The 25987-nt window shown below is 42.8% G+C and overlaps 1 long non-coding RNA gene across 3 annotated transcripts in view; it reads right to left on the bottom strand.

Moving 5' to 3' along the window:
- The window catches only part of LOC109443351 (protein LRATD2), a 530125-nt gene that overhangs the window by 488392 nt on the left and 15746 nt on the right, over positions 1-25987 (bottom strand). For all 3 annotated transcript variants that reach the window (XR_012490862.1, XR_012490863.1, XR_012490844.1), the window contains exon 2: positions 19576-19702. This is a non-coding gene — a long non-coding RNA (protein LRATD2). The remainder of the gene's footprint in view (positions 1-19575; positions 19703-25987) is intronic.

Genomic DNA, 25987 nt, shown 5'->3' with positions numbered 1-25987 from the left:
TATGAAGTGAATGTATCGATCAAGCAAGTGGAAATGTGTCAGTCAACCCATGGCTCAGTAGTATTTAAAACACTAGTTTACCAAAATATAAAATTTTCCAGTACAGCACAAACGAAAACCATGACATTTTCCTAAAATTAAAACCTCCAACATAGTGACCTGCAATTAGATGTTAATGTTTTTAATTAAAACACACACACACACACACACACACACACACACACACACACACACACACAGTTAATCTCAGGGGACGTCCTGTATGACAAAGGAAAAAACAATGAGTCATGGATTCTAACCTCCTATTTATAACCTGGGCCCACAAATGATCTGTTGCTAAAGGAGAAAAAAGCCATTAATCTCCCAACTCAGGGAGCAATTTTATATTTTGAATAAAAACAAAATAAACAGCATTAAGGAGGGAAATAAATCAGATAGGCAGTAATTAGTTTGAAAGAGCCGGATTTGGAATTTAAGCCTCATCCATCAAAGCGAAAGTGTATCCAATGACATGGAGATTTTCCATTCCCTTTTCAGACAAAATTAGCCCCTTGATCTGAAAAGTAAATTGACAGGACGCAGAAGGGGGAGCAGGAGTGATGGGATTCAAGTAGAGGTGGGAGCAGGGGCTTAATCAAGTTTGGTGAGGCCCTGCCTTCTGCATTTTTCACCTCCTAGCTGCTGTGTGCTGCTTTATTCATTAACTTGTTCATTTTCTATCTGTGAAATCTTAGACGACCCAGGAATTTTTAAAAATAGAATCTTATTCATGTTCTAACTCAACATCCTTATTTTACAGATTTAGAAAGCTCAATCGATTTGACAGTAACTGACTTGCTTAAATCTGCACAACAAAACCAGCGGGAACTCCAAGACTCCAATCCAGGCCATGGGCCTCCCAGGCATTCATCACAAAGCTCAATAAGGACAAATAGTCATGGGTGGCTCCTGACTTAAGGTGATCTTTGATTTTATGCCACATGTTCTGGGTAGGACCCCCTTTATGCTGAATGATGGAGAAGTTGCCACTTTCCGCATGTTTCCTCGGGCATTTTTCTTTCCAATCAAAATCCCTGTCCAGATTCCTCAATCATTCATTTGCACCTTATTCTGAGTTCTAATTAATATGTTTTCTCTCCCCTTCATTTCGGGTTGTCCTGCTAGAAGAATTTGTTTTTGGCAACAGTTTGGTAACTTATTCATTTGAGGCATAGGCATAAGACATCTCTCCAGGTACATTTACAAATCCTTGCATAGAATTTTAAAAAATATTGTGGGTTAAAATAATATAGTTCTGTGAATAGCTGTCCCTTTCACCTCCCACCATCCTAGTCATTTGGTTTGGGTTTATATATCCAAAAATTATTAATTATACCAGTGGAAAGAGCAGTGAGAAGTAGAAAGATTAAAGATCTCATCAAAGCATTGGTTTCTAACAGTAATGTAATAATTCAAAAGTTGACTAGAAGGTAAATGCCTGTCAATAAATAGTTAAATAAATGAATGGCTCACTCAAATGGTAGTCATGCATCTTGAACAGCAAAAATAGCTATTTAGCCATTTGAAATGATATAGAGAAGAAAATGTGTTGACATAAAAAGATGTTCAAGATGCACGATTACCGTTTCCCCAAAAATAAGACCTAGCCAGACAATCAGCTCTAATGCGTCTTTTGGAGCAAAAATTAATATAAGACCCGGTATTATATTATTTATATTATGTTATATGTTATGTTATGTTATGTTATGTTATGTTATGTTATGTTATGTTATGTTATGTTATGTTATGTTATGTTATGTTATACTATATTGTGTTATATAAGACCCAGACTTACATTAATTTTTGCTCCAAAAGATGCATTAGAGCTGACGGTCCAGCTAGGTCTTATTTTCATGGAAACACGGTAACATGACGAATGTGAAGAGTTATCAAATGGCACTTATTATATGATCCTACTTTTTACTAAAACAACAATAAAAACAACAAATTGCTACTGAAAAAAAAGTGATGATATTCCCAACTTCCTAACATATATACATACATATATATGTATATGTATATATAGTAGATGTATTCTTTTTGATAAGAAAAATATTTTATTTTCTATTTATCATTTATTAATTATTATATATAAGTGTATTATATATAAATATGTATATTATATGTAAATAATGCATATATCATTTTTATTTATTGTTATTATTTGTTTATTGTTATTTTATTTTTAAAATAATTATTTTTTACTGTAAAGTAAAACGACCCAAACAATTGCCCTGCACAGTTAGAGAAACAATGTAAGAATTTACACCTGAGTATTCTCAGTGAATACGTAACATGTGGGGAGGCGAGGGAGAGGCCTGGGTAGACCCTTCCTCACTTCCACACCTCTACTTGATTTTATATATTGGTTTTGTTTGTTTTCATGTATGAGGTTTCGTTTGAACAAAAGTACCCAAGGGCAGATATATCCATATGTTTTGCTCAGGTTCCTTCTTCAAGTATCAGAATAAGTCCTTACCTGGAAATATTTTCTTGCTATGGACAAAAGTCGGAACATAAACAAGGATTGAGAGATTTTGATGCATGAGATGTTGTCCTAGGACTTTTCACACATGCTACCTATTTATTTGTCATCACAGCTCTGTGAAGCAGGTGTGATTTCCACTAAATGTAACACATGGGAGTAGAGGCTCAGAAAGATGCAGGGACCTGTGATGATTTCACAGGCAGACGTGATGGGCCTGAGAAAGGAGCTGAGAGCCAGGAGAACCAAGTCCTGTCTTCTGGCCATCTCACACCAACTGGTCTACCAGTTTGGCTGGTGCTAAGGGTTGAATTAGGTAACCCCACAAATTCATATATTGAAATCCTAATCTCTCGGTATCTCAGAATGCTACTGTCAAACAAAAAACTTGCACGGCCGAAAGCTTTTCTGAAAGAAAGGGTTTGTTGAGCCAAATACTAGCCAGAAAAGGAGCAGGTCCTGGGGCGTGCAGTCTAAGCCACCAGCAGTAGGGCTAGGTGGAGGAGGCAACATATCCACCATGCTGGGGTTGATGAGCTCTCTTGTTTTGGGGAAGAAAAACATAAGTTGTTTTGAAAGAATTTGCATTGGCTACAGATAAGGCGGGTGGGAAGACGTAGAATGGGGACAGTTCTAGGACAGGTGCACAGTCTATAACTTACTACTTTTGATTGGTTGTGGGAAATAGTCCTGCAAGTTCATGCAAAAGCAGGATACTGGGGCATCTGGTGGTGGCTTCTCAGTTCCAACGTACATTCTGGAACGTGAGTAGTCTACTGCCGTGTTTCCCCCAAAATAAGACCAACCGGAAAATAAGCCCTAGCATGATTTTTCAGGATGACATCCCCTTAACATAAGCCCTAAAGCATCTTTTGGAGCAAAAATTAATATAAGACCTGGTCTTATTTTCGGGGAAACGCGGTGTTAGTTCACCCACAGCTATAAACTATTTAAATACTCTGTCTCTTTCACTCCTGGGTCTGCTGTAATGTAGTTTAGCGTATCTCAGAATTTTTCCCTTGCCAGTAACCTTATTTGGAGATAGTATCTTTACAGAGATAATCAAGATAAAAAGAGATGATTCTGGTGGGCTCTTATCCATTATAACTGGTATCCATATAAGAAGGGGAAATTTGGACACAGACATGTACAGAGGGAAGAGCACGAGACTGTGATCTGAACATGAAGACAGCCATCTACAAGCCAAGGAGGGAGGCCTGGGACAGCTCCTTCCTCACAACCCTCAGAAGGAACCAACCCTGCCAACACCCTGTAATAAGTTTCTGTTATTTAAGCCACCCAGTCTATGATACGTTCTCACAGTAGCCCTCGCAAACCAGTACAGATGGTCTGGTCTGGTCCTGGTGAACACATGACACATCACGTTTAATGGCAGAAAGTGTGCCTAAAGAATGCAGGGAAGTTTGGGGCCACTATATGAAAGCAGGAAACTTGGAGGGGTGGAATGAAGGAAAGAATGCCCAGCAGGAGAGAGGACCCCATGAAGGCCCCATGACTTCCGACCCACACTACGCATGCCAGCCCGGCTACCAGGAATAAACTCACAAAGCAAATTATTCAGCATCACACGAGGCCAGAAATCCATTACTTAACTTTTTGCAGCAGATGTACCTTTTTTAAATTTCGTTTTGCTTTAAGCTAAAGTTACAAAATTAAAATTTAATATTAAAACATTAGCATCAGTTTGCATTCCCTGACTGTCTGCCCACCTCTTGCCTCCAGCCTATGCTGTGTGGCAATAGGGAAGAACCAGACACAGAATGCTGGAAAGAGAGCTGGGCTATGGCTGCTGGTCCTGACCTTGCACCGCAGTGGCCATGCGACCTTGAACACAGCGCTTCCCTCCTCTTTTGTCACAGGATGGAGGCGACTTGGGTAAGGAACACCCTTAAGGTTCCTCCAGCTCAAAGTATCTGCACATCTGTGTATCTCCAGGGATGAGAAGGAGCCAGCAGAGGTCAAAAACAGATGGCTCTCCAGGAAGTCAGTCTTCACCTGCACCTGTGCTGTTGTGAGTGCTGGGAGGGGGGCTGGAGAGCCACGGAAAGGGAGCATCTCTAAGTGTTGGCAGGTGTGTCACCTGAGCAAGGGCTCTATAAACCTCCAGAGACCCTAAACAAAGAAAAGCCCAGAACGCCTGTCCCTATCCTCCTTTGTAAATGATAAAACATAAACATTACATGTATGTAAAAAATAAACGATTTTCTGACTACCAAATTTTGGATTATTTATCGAAGCTTCTGTGATTGTGTAGGTTTGACTCTGTGTGTGTGTGTGTACCTATGTCACTGAGGCATATGCCTCAATTTCCCTGGTATTCCAAGCAGGTTCTTAGTCTCTCTTTGGGGTAATTAAGCCTTGAAAAGCAGGTACATCAGGGCTCCTTCCTTTTCTCCACTTTGAGGGCTACCTCTTCATTTCTACTATTGGAGAGTGTATACGTTGGTGTCACTTTCCTCAGTACCTGGATCTTATCTATAGCACCACAGGTTGAGCGTCTCTGTGCTGTGACTGATATCCTTACCCTAATTCACCCAAGAGGAAAATTCACCTGTGAGGAGCTCTTGGCCAGAACTTGGAGTCAAATTGGGTAGAATTGATTTATCTCTCTTCTAGCCCTTGTTGATCAGCCCCACCAGTGAAATCCAGCAGACTACTGGAAGTTCTTCACTGAAGAGTCAGGGAATGCCAGAAAAGCACTGTGACATAGGAAGAGCAAATGATGACTTTCCACCTAACTTAGAAGTTTCTCAGAAAAATGCTATTCTTAGGGCTTGGAGAAAAGGGACACTCTTCCCCATACAACATAATCTACTCAAGGAAGTAAATTCTCATCACCTTTGACATATTCTGTTCATTAGAAGGAAGTCACAGGTTCTGCTCACACTGAAAAGGAAGAGGTTATACAGAGGGTAACTCGCTGGGCAACCCTTGGCTCATGGCCTCTTTCCCTCATCTTCAAGGCCAACACATTAGACCAAATCCTTCATGAGCTGCCATTTCTCTGGCTTTCCCACTCTTCTGTCCTCTTCTGCCTTTAAGAACCCTGGTGGTTACACAGATCCTGGATAATCCACGATTATCACCCTATTTTAAGGTCAGCCAATTAGCAACCATAATTCCCTCTGCAACATTCATTTTCATCTTCCATGTAACATAGTCACAGGTTCAGGGGGAAAAGACAGGGTCATCTTTGGGGGAGCTATTAGTCTGCCTGCTACAATTATTGATTTTTTTGTGTGTGGGGGACGGGAGAAGTAATACTTGTGGTCATTATTCTTTTAAGTCCTTATCTTTCAGCGATACACAGCGCATAATTTACAGATGAAAGGCTATGTTGCTTGAAAATTCTTTCAAAATAATACGAGAGGAAAGAAAATAGGGATAGCGCTATAACAAAATTGCCCATGAGCTGACAATTGTCAAAGCTATGTGTTTGGTATGTAGTGGTTCACTATGCTATTCTGTCTACTTTTGAAAACATGTTGTTTTGCATAATAAAAATATAATAACTGAAAAGAGAGACCAAGAAACCCAGCGATCCTAGCATAAATTGAGCAATTCTATGAACCAGGAACTATGCTTACTGCCCCATTTGCATCATCCCATTTGATTCTCACAACAGCCTTGTGAGGAAAATATTAAAAGTCCCACTTAGGAATAAGAGGACTGCTTCTCTCACAGGTTAAATGACTTGCCCAAGTATACCAAGAACCAGTGCTGAATCCTGGTTTCCTTTGAGTTCAAAGTCTATGTTTTTAATCACTATTTTAAGTTACATCAGCAAATATAAGTTAAGTGGCTATGCAAGGCACTGGTAAGGTGACAATATTTAGAAGATGTGATGCTTGGTCTCAGGGAGATCAAGGCCTAGAAAATACTTGTTGAATTACAGTTCTGGTGTGGGCTCAACCACTTACAAATGAGGAGAGGCAAATGATCTCAGCTCTCTAGGCCTCAGGCCCTTTACCTATATGATGAGATCATGAAATCCATTCCTCAAATTGCAGAGGACAACACGGAAGATCAAGTGAGGTCATTTAAGTACAAGCCATTATGAACAGTAAAGGGCTGTATAAGCAGAAAGGACAAAATGCAACAACAGTGACGATAATAACACGGTTACAGATAAAAAGGCTCTTGGTCCACACGCACAAAGAAGGAGGTTTGTGTGCACTCCATTGGGTTCTCCTAAACCCCACGGCTTTTTCTTCATGAAAGCACTGCAGCAATTTCACATATAGTGAGGCTGACCCTCGAAAAACCCCGGACAGTGACATTTCAGAGTGATTGTGCAGAACTTCTGTCATCAGACTGACGTTTCTTCCACCTCGAGGACAGTGCTTAGCACATGGGAAGAGCCATGTGTGGGGAACAGGAATTATGTGTGATGTGGCGACTGGGATCATTGTGACACGTTATATTAACAAGGACACAAGAATAGATGGTGTCAGATGCACATGAACCCTCACCATGATGTCCTTCAGGATTTGGTCTCAGCTGGAATCTCATGCTTTATCTTCCACCACACCCGTACCCCAGTGAAACACCCTTTCCTCTGGCCTGAGCTGAAATGCAGCTTCAAGGAAAGCCACTGCCTTCTTATCCACAGTTCTCATGTAATAACACCCTTACTCCACCCTTTGCTTTGTTCTTACTCATTCTTTAAGAGTCAAGTCAGGGCCTTCCTTAAAAGTCTTGCCTGATTCTGATCCAAGTTGAATTAGGCAATCCTTCTTTGACTTCCATAAAATCCTATGACTCCCAAACTATACTTCTGTTGTCTATTTTAACACTAGACCAAGAGGTACTGAAGGTGGCAATTGACTTCCATTGCTAGATCTCTAGTGCCTACAAAAGGGCAGAGAAATAGTAGATATTTGGGGATTATCTGTGGAAGGAGAGAATGGTATGTCACAGAAAATAAATACTATTTAACATACCCCTCCTTTTAAGGGGATGGTTCTTAGTAATTGAAGGTTTCTTAGCTGGGCCTTACATTGGTTGTGAGTGTGCAGGCATGGAAATAGCAGCCTGAGACCTTTGCGGTTTATCATAGTTAAGAGGAAAGAGATTCAGAGACGCACAAGATCAAAAAAAGCAGAAGAGGAGTCCTCAGGGAGACGGCTATATCGGTTTATGTAATGCCAGCTGCTATAACAAATAAACCTCAAACTATCTTTGACTCAATACAATAAATGGTATTTCTCATTCACATAAAGTTTAATTCTCATGTACATAAATTTTATCACTCACAGAAGATGATCCTGTGAATTAGAGTTAGGGTTAGTTCTGCCCCACGTAGCACCAGGTTGATGGAGGCTCCCAAACCATTAACTGTCCCTGTACTTCAACATTGAGCCAGCAGGGGGGAGTGAGGAAGAGAGAGAGAGAGAGAGAGAGAGAGAGAGAGAGAGAGAGAGAGAGAGAATTGTCCATGGGAGGTTTTTTTATAAACCAGGCCATCAGTAAGTGGTATAATCACTTCTACCCATATTCCATTGGATAAACTCAGTCACATGGCCATGCCTAACTGCAAAGGAACCTGGGATATGTAGCCTAATTATGTGCCCAAGAACAACAGAAAACCACCTTTGAGGAACACACAGTAATGGTCTCTACTGCAAGGGCCCAGAGATGGGGAGTGTCAAACATAAGAAAAAACACTGGCTAGACAGGAAAGAAAGGAGGAGAGGGGAAAAGGAAGAAGGGAAACAACAAAGAAGAATCTGAAGGAGTTTATGGTGAATAGCATTATACAGTCTCGACTCCACTGTCCCTAAACAGAATCTTCAGTGTTCTACACTGTTCAGTAATGACTGTGCACAAGTGGGTATATGTGGAAAGGGACTAGAACTGAAGACTGTGAGGGCAACCATAACACGTGGGTAACAGAATGAATATTCAAATAGAGGTTGCATGCTTCTTCCAATGATGGTTCCATTTGTTTAAACATGACTGACTGTCCTTTTAGTAACTGCCTGCAAAACCAGTTCCAGCCTTTCAAGAAAATCAGTCTTTTTTTTTTTTTTTTTTTAAAGGAAAAGCCACTAAATGAAGATCCTAGTAATGGCCCAGCCAATAAGACCCACTCTATAAATCCTGTTGTCTCTTTACTCCACTAGTAGAGTTAATGTGAAACAAGAAAATGTGAGCCCTGTACCACTCAGGAATTGACAAAGCAGCCTTCATAATCTACATGTCAATTACACATTTGCTTCATCCCACTTAATCCACCCAAGCCCTCAGTAAGGTAGTGTCATGAATTCCACTTATAGACGTGGAAGCTGCAATTACCAGGGCCATGTAGCTGGTAACTGGCAGAATTAGGAATAAGAACCCAGACTACCAATAGCATCAACAGCAATAATAAAAGCTAGTATTTATTTAGCACTTCCTATGGGCTAAGCAGAATATTAAGAACTTTACCTGAGTTACTGAATTTTAATCTCAAGACAAACATACGTGGGAGGTACTAAATACTATTCCCATTTGGAACGATGTAAATGAGATAGAAGAGACAAGTTATTTATCCGAGTTTTCTTAGCTGTTGTACCATAAGGCTGCTATTTGCACCCAAGGGTTCTGTGTTGCCAGATTAGCCCCTCACTCCCCACTGTCCGTCCGGTCCAAATCCATCTGTGTCAATTACTTCCATTGCTCCTTGATGAAACATTTGCCATGCACAAAACCCTTTGAATATGTATCTAGTCCATATTCACAGATAATTTGAAGCCTTGATGTCTGAGAAGATTGCTTTAAGATCCCTTCCATCTGGGTGATCAAGCATCCCAGTTTGCCTGGAACTGTACCAGGTTTATCTCTGACCGTTTCGCATGCCAGGAAACTCCTCAGTCATGGACAAACTGGAAATGCTGGTCACCCGACTTCTAACTCTGAAATCGGTGCATTTATAAACTTTATGCAAGACTCTGTTCTGTGCTGGAAAGAGGAGTGTCCACAGGGGACACCCTCAGAATCTAAATCACCCACACTAGATTCTCTTATTAACACACCTCCTATGGTAGGTTAAGGAACGCATGTGAAAAATTAGCCACCATTGTCAGGAGTGAGGGGCAATAATATACTCAACAGGTTGTGTGGTTTTATCATCTGTGAAGACTGTAATGGGGGGACATTCTTTATTTTCAGTACGTCATCTAAGTGGTATATTGGAGACCACGCACCTTGTGAATTAGCGAGTCTCTCTCTGGTCTGTGCTGTTTCCAAACCAAGAAAACTAAGAGAAGCCACAGAGAGAAGCTGAGATGAGAAGAACCCAGGGGGTGTTGGGACAACTTCTTCAAGGGCTGCACATCTTTCAACACTGGGGTATCTCCCTAGATTGGTAACTCAAATGTGGCACAGAAGTAAGTGAGCCTGAGACATGCCATAATCTGAGCTGAGGGCATGTTAGCAGGGCATTCATGGAAAAAAGGTTGGCTTAGGTGGAATCTGAACTTTGAACAAAAATTAACCGTTTCCAATTCCTTTCCATTCCTGAAATTTCCCTTTAGAGTGTTATTCCTTTAGCTTGCCACCCTTAACAAAGTATGTCATCCCCTGTGCTGTAGTTAACCTGGGCTGCTGTAGCATCATATCCTAGACTGGGTGGCTTAAAGAACAAACACTTATTTCTCCTAGTTCTGGAGGCAGTGAAGTCCAAGATCCTGGTGCTGGTAGGTTCCGTTCCTGGTGAGAGCTCTCTTCCTGGTTCGCAAAGGGCCATATTCTCGTTGTGTCCCCCCATATTGGACAGTAAGCGATCTCTGGCCTCTCTTCCTCTTCTTATAAGGACACCAATCCCAGCATGAGGGCCTTGTTTTCCTGACCTCATCCAAACGTAATTACATCCCAAGACACCACCTCCAAATACCATCACATTGGGGATTAGTCTTCAACAATGAATTCGAGTGGACACAACACATTCAGTCCTTAACACCCTGTGTCAGGAGTTCCAGAGGCTCGGTGGTGAGCCCTCACCTGTAGGCTTGCCCCAGGCTCTTTACTCAGGGAGGGGGAGGGAAACACACACTTTTGTTTTAATAAACTTTCAATTTTGGAATAATTGAAAATGTATAGAACAATTATAAATGTAGTACAGAGGATACCTATATGCCCCGCACCCAGTGTCTGCTTTTGTTCACTTCCTACATTACCATGGTACGTTTATCAAAGCTAAGGAACCAACACTGGTCCATGGTTTCTTACTAATCTCCAGACTCTCTCTGGATTTCACCAGTTTTTCCATTAATGCCCTTCTTCTGTTTCAATCTAGGATGCCACATTGCATTTAGTTGTCATGTCTCTTTAGTCTCTTCTGATCTGTGACTGTATCTCAGCCTTTCCTTGTTTTTCTTGTTTTGTTTTTGGTTTTCTGTTGTTGTTTTGTTTTTTATAACATTGACAGCTTTGAGGGATATGGGTCAGATATTATGCAGAATGTCCCTCAATTTGGGTTTGTCTGATGAAAAACACGGTTTTTGTTTAGCAATACATCAGCCAGGATTTTGATTCTGCTCTGACCAGGTGACCCATAGCATAAATTGGGCCCTGCCTCACTTTTGTAAAGAAGCATCTACTTCATATACAGAATTTCTGTAGTTGGGCATTATCCCTCTGTCCTCAGTCCCTCCAGCCCTGAAGGATGTGTGGTCCAGAGGAAAGGGCATAGGCATTAGAGTCATAAAAACCTGGCATCGAATCTTAATTTCATATTTACTCACTATGATTTTGGGAAAATCATTTAACTTCAATAAGCCTGTTTATTCTTTTCAACAAATGACAATAAAATACTGAGTTCATGATTCTGTTGTAAAGATGAAGTAAGCTATGCATGCAGAACTTAGAATATTATGCAGTACATGTGGGTGTTTAATGAACATTCATTTTCTGCCCTTACATTTGTTCCTTTTAGTTCCGCCAGGTCTTGCCTCTGAATATCATCTTGTTCATAACAAGAATATGTGGAAAATATATTGGGGTGATCACCCAGCTTACGAGCTACCCAGTACTCTCATCTATGTGATTCATTCCTTTGTTGTAGTAATGGACCTGCCTTCCTGGACACAGGCGGGGCATGTGACCCAAGTAGACCAATAATGAGACTACACTTCCCTGGCTATAGTGATTGGTCCAAACCGAGCCAATCAGAGTCCTTCCCTGGGATTGTTCTCACTGGAGTTAAGAAGATAAATTTATCTTTCCTCTCTGGTCACACAGTTACAAGGATAAGCTGTTTATTCTTTCTGTCATGTGGAGATAGGCTGAGAGCAGAAAACCAGCTTGCATAAAGAAGCAGAGCTGACAGCAAGAGCATTCAATGGAATTCTAGTACTTGGGTGCAGTGATCCCTGAGGTCAGTCCACTTCTGGCCTTTCCATAGTTTGGTGACTTGAACAAATCAATAACTCTTTTTCTTTAAAGAGTGTGGTTTTTAAAAGTACAATTAAAAGGATCTCAACAGATTGCCTTTCTGGATTTTGCTGCCTGCTGTGACCTATTCTAAGTATCTTGCTCCACAGCCTGTTACCCTTTCCTCCCATCTCTGGTATTGTTGGCACAAAAGTTCCCTTCCTCTTTGGCCTTTTTCTCAACAGTGACTGTAAAGTTAGGCATACAAATTTCTCTGAAACATACAATCTATTAAAGGAGTAAGAATCAAAGGCTCTAGGAGTGGGCCTGTGAGAATGCGCTGAAAAGAAATGAAGTCATGTATAGTGTCACATCGTTGCTCAGAACATAGATCTGGAGTCCGTCAGATCTGAATTCATGTCCTGCCTCTGTCATTCACTAGTTGTGTGACTTCAGACAACCTGCTTAACTTCACTGAGCCTCTACTGTCTCACTGAACACATGAGGATGAGAACAGCGCCTTCATGCAGTTTTGGCGTACATCCAACAAGAGATCACGCGTGCGATGCCAAGCATGGTGCCTGCTACATTGCTGATGCTTAACTTTATGATGCCAGTTATTACTTATGATAATTAAAGAGTTTATGAGTCACTTGAATCCACCGATTTATCCTAGCCACATGAAAGGTGGGATAGTCGGACTTTGTGTCCATCCTGATATGCTACAACGTGAAACATACAGCAAGAATGCAGGAAGTGCTCTTGCCAAAAAGAGAAAAATAAATCTGAATCAAATCAGTCCTTAAGAGCTCGTTTATAGGAAATAGGGCATGGGGTACAGGAACAAGTTAAATGAAACTCTAAGAAAGCGATCAGACACATCCAGGATGTGGGATATAGTAAAAGATAGGTGACTTGATTTCTGCAATCAGTCAATGGCAGGAGGAAGAAAGAGAATGAAAGAGAGGGGGAGAGGGAGAAGGAGAAAGAGAGAGAGAGAGAGAGAGAAAGAGGACGAATTTCCTTATTATCTCACCATATTACACCCAATTGATAGGTGCTTGAAAGGACACTGGCTTTGAGCCCGATGACGTGAGTGCCTATCCTGCTTCAGCCAGTGTCCTCACACCAATAAACTTGGGCGACTTGTCAAGGGGTGATAATTCAAGTGTTAATCAGAGGATTAAATGAGGCAAAATAGGTAATATAAAATTTCATGTACACAAAACTGTGCAGACATCATCTCATTTAAATACAGATGCAGGGAGTTACTGCGACGCATTCCATTTATCTCCCTTTGCTCATACTGTCGCCTTGTGTTTCAAGCTTATCTGTAGTTTGTCTCTTCATCCATTCATGTATTCCATCAACAAACTTTTACTGAATGTCTATGTGTGCTTGGGATTGCAGCATTTATAAAGACGGTAGGAAAAATCCCCACCCTAAGAGCATTTACAGTGCAGTCAAAGTGTCACAGGCACATAAAAAAATAAAGGCAACAAGATGTTGCAGAGGGTTTGGGGTAAGCAGACATGGTTTCAATGGCATTTTCAATGCCAGTTCTGACATTACTAGTTGAGTGGGCCACGCTTCACCTGTCATCCCCTGGCTCTGTACTCTAGGTGACCAACTTATAGGGAAAACTTTCAACAGGCTCAGGAGCCCTGCTCCCAGGGGAGATGGGAGGTTGAGAGGAGAAGCAGACAGGACAACTGCCTCTCTGAGCTGTGACTTCAGACCGGCTGCCTCCTGCAACCTGAGGTCTCTATTCCTCTCAAGGTGGCCCTATGGACACAATTCTCTTCTCTCCTCTCGTCAGTCCTGTGGGAAACAGCCCCGCTGCTACATAGTCCTAGAGTACTGCACAATCCTGTGGCTTCCTAATGCTACCTACACCTTGTTAAATAACCTTCCTTAAACTGTCTTTGAAGTAGCCTCCTCTGTTTCCTGTTGGGACCCTGACTAGTCCACGGGGTGATCTGGAGTATGTCTCTTAAGCCTCTCTGAGCCTTTATTTACTCATCTGTAAAATGGGATGAAGTGTAGTTCCTTCCTCCTGGTCCTAGGTACCTTCAGTTAATGAGAACTCTGTGGAGTGTGGGAAAGTCTGTGAGCACAGGAGAAGGACACGTCAGGGTTTAATCTGACCTTTGAGTTTACAAGTTGAGTAATCTCTGGCATTTTGCAACAAATCTCTTTGTAATTTCACTCTTTGTGGGTAAAAGGATTATAACAAATATTCAATAGAACTTTGATTTTTGACTGAGATCCCAACGATGGGAACAAAGCTACGTAGCCATGAATTAAAGAGAGAGCTGAACCCCTCCGCATGAGAAATGCTGGTTGGTGACCAAATCTAACACTCCCAATAGCTGCCTTCCAGGAAGGCTGGAAGCTTCCTTAGAGAGAAGGAAATTCCTTCAAAGAATCTTGCAGTATTGAGGATGGGTTTGCTTCCACTCACCCACAGCAAAATGAGGAAGTCTAGAATAACCAGTCTTGGAGAGAGGATTTGTTGCTGGGGGAGACTGGTACCTCCATCCCAGGCTGGAAGCTTACGGGGATGCAGAAATGCAAAGACCTCCCCTGAGGTGGAGCATAGCGGAGTTTTGGGAGATGTTAAAAGATGTCCCCCTGGCATTGGGAACATAGAGACTAGTGCCCAGCACTTGCCTGGAGAAGACTAAGGGTGGGGCCATGATGGTGGAGCAAGTATGTATACATCTCACCAGGGCCAGGTGAATACCAGGGAAGGCAGCCAGCTTAATTCATCTGCTCAGGACGACCGGGGCACCCCAAGGGCCAGGAGCTGAGAGAAGTCAGAGAGACTGGCCTAGCACTTTGCCAAGTCAGCGTCTGAGGAACCCACATGAAAGGTGACACCTGGAAGGGCCAGCAGTTGGATCCTATCATTTGGAGTGGCTTCAGCAGCCGTGAGAGCATCACCAACAGCATCTGCCATCCTTTCCATTACTCTAGCTTTGGAAAATCCATCGGCAATTAGGTGAGTCAGGTAGGAGGAAGAGAAAAAAGAGTTGAGGAACAGACCGAACGCCCTATGCCTTTACCTAAGCACCTGGACACACCTGAGCTGGGCAGAGGGGAGACGTTTTCAACTGGATGTGAGACTAAATTTTGATTTAGATTGGACCAGACATTGGAATACTTGAAAGTAACCAGGAAGCTATAGAGTCTCCTCATATGCCATCAGGGGAAAGAGAAAGAAAATACAACCAAATGAATTTCAGGGCGATAGGGAGAAAAGTAAAGCTATTTCCTGAGCATACCAATGACCTAAAACTAATTTCCAACAAACCTATTATGTTGGCTTTGCAGAATATTAGTGAAGAATAACCAAAATAACATAAAAGCAGTGCCTAGCATAGTATGTCCTTGTTATTCTTAAAAGATTTCAACTATCTGCTTCATGTGAACCATATAATAACACAAGAAGTCATCACATTCCGACAGGGTTAACAAAGCAGAATGGTTGTCCACAGTGAGATTTGCACCCAGGGGTCTGTTTTTAGGGGACCGCAGGCACCTAGGTGGACAGGTTTGTGTCCAGAAGGCTAAGAGCAAAAGCAAAAAGGTCCATTGGGTTTTTCACAATGATCACGGAACTGATATCCGGTCCAAATCCACACTACCCGTTGGGCCCCTTGCATATCAGACCCACATAATAATCTTTCACCTCTTCCAGCAGCAAGTAAAATACTCTGACTCTAGTTTCCAAACCCACTGTCGACAAGCCCCACCTTACCTGTTAGTGTCTTCTTCCCGGAAGCAGTCTACCTGCTATTTTGATCACAGCTGCTCGTTCAGAACAATGGGATTCTCTCATTAAGACTAGAATACCTAGGTTTCTATATTCATTTCGTCTTCATTTTCCCCTTAGTGATTCAGCAACTCTATCATTTAACCATTACATCCTCTAAAGCAGGGGTGTCCAAACTGCGGCCCATGGGACAACTGTGGCCCGCAATCCATTTTTTATTGGCCCGCAGCAAATTCCAAAAATATATTTAGTTTACTTAAATAAACCAGGTGAGGCAATACGTACTTCACCTCGAGTGAGTGGCCTGGCTGTTTGTGTATTTTACCGAATATGGCCCTTGGTGCAAAACATTGAAAAAAGTTTGGACACCCCTGCTAAATAAAGATAGGTTAGGTGAGTAAGGTCACCTGGATTGAATAGGTAAGGAAGCACAGGCTGGGGCACTAAGGGATTTGTCAAAATTCACATGAAGGCCACGGAGAGAACCTTGCTAATGCATCATTCTCTAAGAAGACTCATGAAGAAGACTCATTCTCTGGTTTTGCACACTCGGTAAATATTTGTGGGTGTCCTTGTGAGAGCACATGTGTGGGAGCACATAGAATCCTACGAACTTTCTGTGTAATCAACATGTCCCGGCTGTGTCTGCGTGACAGGCAGTGAAGGGTAAGGCTTCTTTAACCACCTCCTGTGAAGACTACACGGATTCACAAAACCAGCTGGTAGCAGAGTCTTGGCCACACAACCTCATTTACCATCACTCCTTCGCTGTGTCACACCGCTTCTGCACACAGCCCTCTACCAGACCTCTTGGCAAGCAGCAAGAATCCCATCTTAGGAGACAGGGAGTGTTTTATTTTCCTTCTGATTTTTGCCTAAAATATACTGTGTACAATTTATGTAACATTTCAACAAAACCTCTAGCTTAGTGGCTCTTGACATTTTGGAGGATGTGTCCAATTATGGAATCTCCTGAAAGGTACAAACATTTTCCTCAGAAAAAGAAGCCCACAGAAGACCTAGATACAAACTTTGCGTAAATATTGGAAGGTTCGTGCACACAATCCTTAGAACTTTGCGAAGATCAGTGAACTCCGAGCTGAGGTTCCTGTCCTCACGGAAGTGAAAGAGTCCTTCCTCCTCAGACACCCTCCAAACCTCAGTAAGAACCAGAAGATCAATGAACCCAACATGGCTCCTCGTCCCGGAAGTGCAGGCGGAGAGGGAACAGGACCACCTGGGTGACTGTTACTGAAAGATGCTGGATGGGAAATTCTCAGCCGAGTACAACCCAAGCATTGTTTTGCAGCAGAAAGCAATGTTTACTAGTACGAAGCATTTTGGGTAAGTTTGCTTGACGTCAACTTGGATTCATGACCGAGATTCACGTTAATCTGGATTGCCACAATGGACATGGACCCAGTACCTTTGTCAGCTGAGGAATTTTATAAAAACATTTTTTTTTTAAATGTTCAGCTAACTCTTTGAAGGAGAGCTGCTGTATGCCTTATATTTCATGGCCCCGGATTCCAGCATCCTCTCTCCTCTTCCAGTATCCAGGTTGCACAGGAGAGTGACGAACACACATTGCGGTACCGTAAACACAGGTTAAGGAGAGTCTCTGCCTACAGCCTCCTTATTGGAGCATAGGTGGGTGTACGTGTATCGGAGAGAGAGCTAGTACTGAGAGCCAGAGGGAGTCAGTCCGCCGTTCTTTCTTTTAAATGCCATCTTAACCGATTTTACCACTAAACAGATAGATTTTGGTGGAATGAGAGGTGGGAAGCATGGAAATGTGAGCAACAGTATGGAACTCTAATGCTGAGAAGACTGAAAGCAAAAAGATTCCAATTTTTACAGACTGAGAAAATTGACTTGAAAAAGCAAAAAGTAAATGAAAGAAGAGAAAAAATCACAACTAACCTAGAGATGAACTGTGTATGCACCCAGTTCAGTGTCACCCCGGCTTAGGAAGGCTCAGCAAACCCCTGCAGTGGAGCTTCGCCCTGAGAGGACGTGGTGTGGTGGCTTTGAAACCTTCCGTTATAACAATTCTAGGTGGGGCCAGTGAACCTGTATATGGTGTTGCTAGAACAACAGAGGTCACCTTGCTACCTGCACAGAGCTTTCTCGTCTGCTCTTTTCTCAAGTGGGAGGCTTAAGACCTGTTTGCTGCTTAGAAGGAGCTGTCTAGAAATAAACTCACTCAAATAATGGAGGAAGCAAAATAATAATAATAATAACAATAATAATAATAATAAAGAAAGCCCCAAAGGAAGTTACTCCTTCATTATCATGGTCACTGCCATCATATTATCCTGGTTAGCTTGCTAGATGCAAAAGTGTTAAATGTGTGGGAATGTGTGTATACACATAAATATATGAGATACATATATATATATATATATACACACACACATACACACACGAGTGTGTGTGTATAGTATGTTAGTATATGTGTATTGTGTGTGCGTGTGTGTGCAAATGTAGGAATTTTAATTTCCTGTATGAACACACTAAGCCTCAAAAGCCTAGAAGACCACCCCAAGGACTGTCACTTAACAATCAACAGAACCAGAATTATGTTCCTGATGTTATTGGCTCCCAAACCCTTCGTGGTTCCATTGTTTACTCTATCTGTTGATTTAACGCATATTTGCAGATACTGGCTACTACGTGCCAGGCACCGCGCTAGGTGGTAAGGGTACCGAAATGAAAACGCATGACCTTCAGGAAACAGAGTCTAGTAAAATAAATGACTGTCTAGGAAAATACTTGTGAATTTGCTTTCACCACTAAAGAACAGTACAAATCTTAGCTGCTTTTGTTGGACTAAAGCAATGTCACCCTCATCTGTCACCCGTTTCTTAGGGACCTGTGTCAACCTCGCTTGTAACTGTTGCCTCCTTTATCTCGTCTCCCCTTGGGCTGATCTCCAGGCTATAGGTGAAATGTCTGCATTTCTGCTGGTTCCCTGTTCGTACTTCCTTGGTTCTGTCTGTCTACTGCCTGCTCACCTGTCAGCATGCCAGCTTCTGGTCTTACCTGGTCTAGTCCCGACTAGCAATGCCCAGACCCAATTCCTTTTGGAGAGGAAGGAAAGGCAAGGAACCAGGTTGGAAAGGCTCCTTAGAAAGTTGAAGGAGATGAATCTGGCTTTGAGAGACGGCCCAAGGACAGGGCGGAATACATTTGCACAGTGCGGGCGTTATAATTAAGGACTCTGGAGAGTTACTTTCTCTTTGCCTCACCTGTCTTTCTAGCTATGTGACTTGGGCCAGATAAGCAATCATATTCAGCCTTTTTATTGGTGGGGGGAAGGTAATGATAGTAAACCCATTCTAGGGTGACTCAAAGTCATGATTGACTTACCAGAGCAAAATCATTACCATCATACAGTATTTGGACATTTAAGAAACCTTAGATAGCCACGTAAACACCTAATGAGATGTGGGTCCCATGGCCTTTGCACTGGGTGTGTTCAATCAGCCTGCCCATAGCCCCTCTCACACTTCCCTTCTGTGCCCCAGGAGGCCAACCAGGATGAGTCATCAATGGGCTCCCTTGCAATTGGGCTTCTCGTTGGCTTTGGTCAATTGCAAATCCCAGCAGAAGAAAGACAGGGCGAGGAGAGTGAGGGGGAGTATGTACGCTCAGTCACACCTGGAGCTGGCCACCTCCCTCCTGCGGTCTCACTCATATCAGGCAGCTTTCTCCATATGCGTCAGGCCCTCTCTGTCTCTGCTATACCACTCTCTCTCTCTCTCTTCCCTCGGACCTGGGGTGATAAAGAATCCTTTCCTTATCAGCCCTGGTAGTGTTTCTTTCCTCAGGGTTTCCTTATACCTGCTCACAACATCAAGGTCTCGCCATTCAACGCTCTACGAATGTGACTCACCTGAAGGTGACATCTTCTCCCAGGACCCTGGCTGACACCGACTTCTTCACTTCACCTGAGATGCTGCTTCCTCTGAGAGAGGTGCCAGAGGCCAACTCGGAAGCTCTTTGTCTTCTGGCTGGAGTCTCTGTGGGAAGGATGATTGAGAATGAAGTACTGGTTAAAATAGATTATCCTGGGAGGACAGGTCAGGTGCTGGAAGAGCAAAGTGGAGAGTTGCAGAGATTTTAGCCCCAGAGATGCATGATCCCTAAGGAAAGAGCTGATCATTGGATCTAGGAACTACCTATACCAATTCTATTACTTCCTGAAATCACCCTACCACATTCTCCCCTGTCTAACACCCCCAGATTCCCCTCCCAGGACTCCTGAGAGCAGATCGGGGACCAAACTGGCTGGGGGCGTGGGGACAATAGGAATAACTAATGTACAGCAGGACAGATATTCAATTTCACTAGTAACCAGGGAAAGAACATTTTAAAATAATGGTTTTAAACAAAGGATGAATGCTTTCTAAACCAGAACACATTTTCTTCTTTGTTCATTTTTATTTTTGTTTATTTTTTAATTATTTTTTTCAGTTACAGTTGACATTCAATACTTTTATATTAGTGTCATGTGTACAGCACAATGGTTAGACATTTATATAATTTGTGCAATGATTCCCCCTGATTAGTCTAGTACCCACCTGGCACTATCCATAGGTAGTTATTGCAACATTATTGACTATATTCTCTGTGCTTTACATCCCCATGACTAGTTTGTAAATACCAATTTGTACTTCCCTTCACCTTTTCACCCAACTCCCAAACCCCCCTCCCCCCCCCAGCAACCATCAGTATGTTCTTGTACCTATGAGTCTGTGTCTGTTTTGTCTGTTCATTTATTTTGTTCTTTAGATTCCTCATATAAGTGAGATCATATGGTACTTGTTTTTCTGTCTGACTTATTTCACTTAGCATAAAATCCTCCAGGTCCATCCATGTCGTCTCAAATAGTAAGATTTCATTCTTTGTTATGGCCAAACAATATTCCATTGTGTGTATGTACCTCATCTTTTTTATCCAATCATCTACTGATGGATACTTGGGTGGCTTCCATATCTTGGTTATTGTAAACAGTCCAGGACACATTTTAGATTCACAATTTTAATGCGAAGTCGTCCAGTTTCAGCTCAGAGATACAAAGAGCTGGAAAGAACATGTCTCCGACCCTGACATTGAGAAAAATGCTAGACAAACCTCGAGGTAACCTTTCTAGAACCCATAAACGCACTGGGGCCACAAAGCTAAACTGAAATCTGGGAGAAACAGGTATCTGCAGAGGAGACATGGGACCATTCACACACCTGAAGCAGGTATCATGTAAGCTGGTAAGATTCAATTAAAATCATGTATGTGAAATACGCACACGCACCACTGTATGTGAAAAATACGCACATACAGACATATACTTGTATGCATACAAATTCACTCACACATATACACAGTGTTTATACAGTAATTGGAGTGAGATACGCATAGTGTAAATTATAGCATGTTTAGTTCATTGCACAATGTGAAAGCATTCTCGTTTAGTCCTTTGCTAGCTTTCCTTTTACTTTTTATTTTTAAATAGTTCAAACTTACATAAAATGACAGGTAAGACAGACATCCACGGAGCACATGCTCCCCAGATTTAACCAGTGTTGACATCCACCACTGCCCATACTGGCCCCCCCGCCTCTGTTTGGATGAGGCCGACCCAGCTCCTAGAGCTCTGCAGATGTCCAGGAGCCCAGGACCATGCCCGCTCCATCTTTGTTGTCCATGCCCAGTTCATCATGCCTGAAGAACTACAACCCATCTCGTCCTCTCGTCAGCGATCTATCCCCTTCCTCTGCAAATGCAACTCGGTGTAACCAAAAGACAAAATCAGCGTTCATTTCCGTTTCTCCTGGAGCTGGTGAGTTTTGTTTTTGTGTTTTTGCAGGGGGCTGGGGGTTGGATAAGAAAAAAGATGTGCTTTCAGCTTCAGCTTTCAAACAGAAATTGGCCTGTAACCGGACTAAAATAGCATGTTCCTTTCACAGGAAGACCTTAATAACAAAGACTCTGGTGTTTGAAGCCCTGATGTGCACTAGCCCATTTAAGGTATGGTAGCATTTGTCTTCCCAGCAACAGTGCGAGGTGCCTGGGGTGAGCTCTGTATTACAGACAGGAATCTGAGAACCGGAGAGGATTATCAGCTTACCCAGGTATACAGTATACATATATCTGTCAGGTGCCACAATCTAATGATGAAGGTACAGGTTGTCTTTTATGGTACAATATCTAGATTACTTACTGACAGTCCCTTTCTGGAGCCATGGCTATATTCCAGATCACCGAAGTTGAGAGCTAAACGACCTCCATGTTAGTGAGGAAAAGTGGGATTACCTTATTCTTTATAGCAAGGCCTTGATTTCCTGGATGTGATTTCTTTTTTAACTTAGGAATTGGAATTTCTTTACTATCTGTGTTAGATCAGTGCCATCGAAGCAGCACTTGACATATTGACTAGGGTGAATGTGATTTATTGACTGTGGAGGGATCTCAGGAGAGGAAATGCAGGAAGCAGGATGGGTCAGAGAGGGGGCTAAGAAAGGATGTGGTCTCAGTGGGATGTAGCCTCAGGCAGAGGCACAGGCCGCTCTGGAGCAGGAAATACACCCAGTGAGTTACTGCCGGTCAGGGCGAGGGGCGTGGCCTCTGCAGAAGGTGAGCTGTACCTTCTCACAGCAGCTGGGGGGTTTGTGCACGTAACCCCCACGTAAAAGGAGTCTGGAAAGGGAGCCCATGCCCCACCCAGCTCCACTGTCCTCAAACATTTGAAGGACAGAAGGATGAGCAGCCATCTTCATTACCAGAGAGAGACACAGAATAATTCAAAGGCTTGAATTGGAACTAAAGAAAACCCGCTACCTTTAGAGGACTGGACACATGGAACCAGGGGAGAGGAGAGTTGGTCTGAAGTGGCTATTCTCTTCTACCACTTGCAAAACCATCAGATTCAAGTGAGAGTGAGTTTGGGCGATGGCTGACTACTTTCAGAACTTTCTGCTCTTCCTCCTGATGGCGGCTTCACCGAGGACCCGTTGCCGGCCTTGGGACTGCTGATTTCAAGGCACTTTGCAGACAAAAATAAAAATTCCATTTACTTTCTGCGGGAGATGACTGTCTCTCCCTTTCAGCTGGGCCAGAGGGAGCATTCAGAATACATTACGGGAAGTAAATGGGATTTTTTTAGCTATTTAAATTGCAATTCACCCCTGAAAACTCCATTTTATCAAAACTCCTGGTTAATACTATTTTCCATACTCAGGTATTTTCCTCAAATACTCATGCAGGAGATGCAGGAGCCCAGGGTGCATCTGTTCCATAGACAAAGTCCCTAAAAGAGGCCTCAGGTACGACCACCCTCATGCCATGCCCAAAACAAAACTCGGAACGGACTGACCTTTAGCATCGCAGGCAGGTGAGAGAGGCCGAGGGTGCTCTACTTAGAGGCAGCACAATTCATTTGCCTCTCACTTGCTGTGTGCTCAGGAACAAGTCACAAGGTCTCTGAGCCTTTGGTTCAACTGTCTAAAATGGGTTTAGGAACACCTTCCCTGCCTAGCTCTGAAGACTATTGTGAAGATTACCTTAGAGTAGAGTCGTTTACGTGAAAGTGCTACATGAAATAGTGCTACACAAATGAAATAGAAATGGAAATAAAGTCTCTTCTAACCAAATGCTTGAAACCCCACAATTAAGCCTATGGTAGGCAGAATTCAAAGATGGCCCTGGAGAATCTTACCTCCTAGTATACCCACCTTATATAATCCCCTCTCCTTGAGTGTGAGCAGGTCCTGTGAATATGACAGGATAGTCGCTCCCACTCTTAAATTATGTCATATAAGACTCCATCTTAACAGACTGGAGATTCTATCTGCTGGCTTTGAAGAAGTAACCTTCCAGGTCATCGTAGGACCTAAAGGTGGCCTCTAGGAGCTGAGATGGCCATCAGCCAGCAAAAAACAGAGACCTCCGTCCTGCAACCACAATTTAAATTCTGCCAATAGCCTGAATGCGTGTGAAAGACCTGGAGTCCCCTAAAAGAAACCAACATGCTGATCTCAGCCTTGTAGGACGCTGAGCAGGAAATCCAGTGACTTGGTGCCAGGACTTCTGACCTAACAATGATGACATAATATGCGGATATTGTTTTAGCCACTGAGTTTGTAGTAATGTTGTTACATAGCTATAGAAAATGAGTACACGACTGACTATTCTGAAAGGACCCACTGAGGACGTCTGAAACCCACTTCTCCACAAAAAAGCCATGAGAACACTAGTGAAAACTGTCACAATTAACTTTTCCAGAACTCTGAAAAATCTCCAAAGGTTTGCAACACTCCAAGCAGCACTTATTCAAGAAAAATGGCTGAATCTCGGCAAGGACAGTCAGCCATGAGGCATGTCACCCTGACTTATGCCTGTCACCTTCTCCCCAGGAATTCAGTAGCACTGAGAGCTAACAATACTAGCTGGGAAAACCAGCAGCTTAGTGCTACTGAAAGAATCAAAGGGGATTTGGAGCTCCCCAGAAGCTCCATTCCCAGAGAACTGTCATGATTTGACTCATTTGGGACTTCTCAAAAAGCTCCACTTTCAAGGATTTTCTTTATTTGATCTAACCTGAGCTTACTCTTTGTAAAGAGTCCTACCCACAGAGTATTTGTCAAATACAATCAGTGGCAATTGTTTCATATCACAGCTGCCTGAGGAGGTGTTAACAGCTGGAGCTAACAAGCGACTAACCAAAAAAATGTAAAAAAAGAAAAACTGGGTAATGAGATGCCCCTGAGAGCCTTTGAAAAGCTCCAACACATTCCTAGGGATCTAGAAGCCCATGAGCATTTCCAAGACTGTGCATATGCCCAGGAAAGACTGAGAGAACCCTACTCCCTCACTTCTGATTATCTTCAGTACATGCATGAGCCAGAAGTTAAGGGTAAGATAGAGTTGTAGATTCCCTGCCAAAGCCCTGAAAACGGAACTCAACACACACACACACACACACACACACACACACACACACACACACACCTGAAAAAAGCTGGGAGATTATTAGTTCAAGATTTTTTTTTTTTAACCCTGTCTATTCATTAGGAAACCACTAAGGTAACTGAATAGAGACTTCAGTGGCCATACATTATTAAGAATATGGATTTTACCGAATTTGTCCAAGAAGTCACTAAACAAACAGAAACAACAACAAAGCCCAGAGAAGAGAGAGACTCTGATTTCCAGAGCTGACACATTGTATTATTTTAAATGTCCAGCTTTCAATAGCAATAGCAAAAAAAAAACAAGACATGCAAAGAAATAGGGAAGTATGGCCCATCCAAAGGGAAAGTTGGTTTATAGAAACTGTCCCTGAGAAAGGCCACCCATTGGACTTATGACACAAAGACTCAATTCAGTTATCCTAAATATATTCAAAAAACTAAAAGAAACCATGTCTGAAGGATTGAAGCAAAGTATGAGAAAAATGTGTGACCAAATAGACTTTCAATAAAAAGACAAATTATTAAAAAATAATAATAATAAAAGTTCTGGAGTTGTAAATAAATGAAAAAATTAACTAGAGAGGCCCAACTGCAGAGAGGGAGAGGGAGAGGGAGAGGGAGAGGGAGAGGGAGAGGGAGAGGGAGAGGGAGAGGGAGAGGAGAGGAGGGAGAGGAGAGGAGAGGGAGAGGGAGGAGAGGAGAGGGAGAGGGAGGGGGAGGGAGGAGGAGAGGGAGGGAGAGGGAGAGGGAGAGGGAGGAGGGAGGAGGGAGAGGGAGAGGGGAGGGAGAGGGAGAGGGGAGGGAGAGGGAGAGGGAGAGGAGGGAGGGAGAGGAGGGAGGAGGGAGGGAGAGGGAGAGGGAGAGGGAGAGGGAGAGGGAGAGGGAGAGGGAGAGGGAGAGGGAGAGGGAGAGGGAGAGGGAGAGGGAGAGGGAGAGGGAGAGGGAGAGGGAGAGAGAAAGAGGGCTCTGGAGTTTCCCCTCATAAGGACTCTGATCTCATCATGAAGGCCCCACCCCCATGACCTCATCTAACCTCCCAAAGGCCCCACCTCCAAATACCATCATGTCTGGTCTTCCGGTCTTCAACATACTTGGATGAACTTTAGAGAATATAATTGAGTTCAGAGCAGTATGTATTATTAATTCTGTTAATAGGTGTGAAAATGGAGTCTCGGTGAGATTAATACACACACAAAAATATAAAAGGGTAATGGTATTAAAAGAAGATTCCGTAGACATGTGAATTCCTTGTGGGCATTTTCACACACAGCCATATATGGTCCATAGCAACAGAGGTCATACATGCTGGAATCAGACAGCCTGAGTTCAGTTCCACCT

The sequence above is a fragment of the Rhinolophus sinicus genome, linkage group LG12 (assembly GCF_036562045.2).
Source record: "Rhinolophus sinicus isolate RSC01 linkage group LG12, ASM3656204v1, whole genome shotgun sequence".
In the NCBI taxonomy this organism is placed as follows: Eukaryota; Metazoa; Chordata; class Mammalia; order Chiroptera; family Rhinolophidae; genus Rhinolophus; species Rhinolophus sinicus.
The sequence above is the reverse complement of the archived record's forward strand: the minus strand, read 5'-3'. Positions and strand labels throughout refer to the sequence as shown.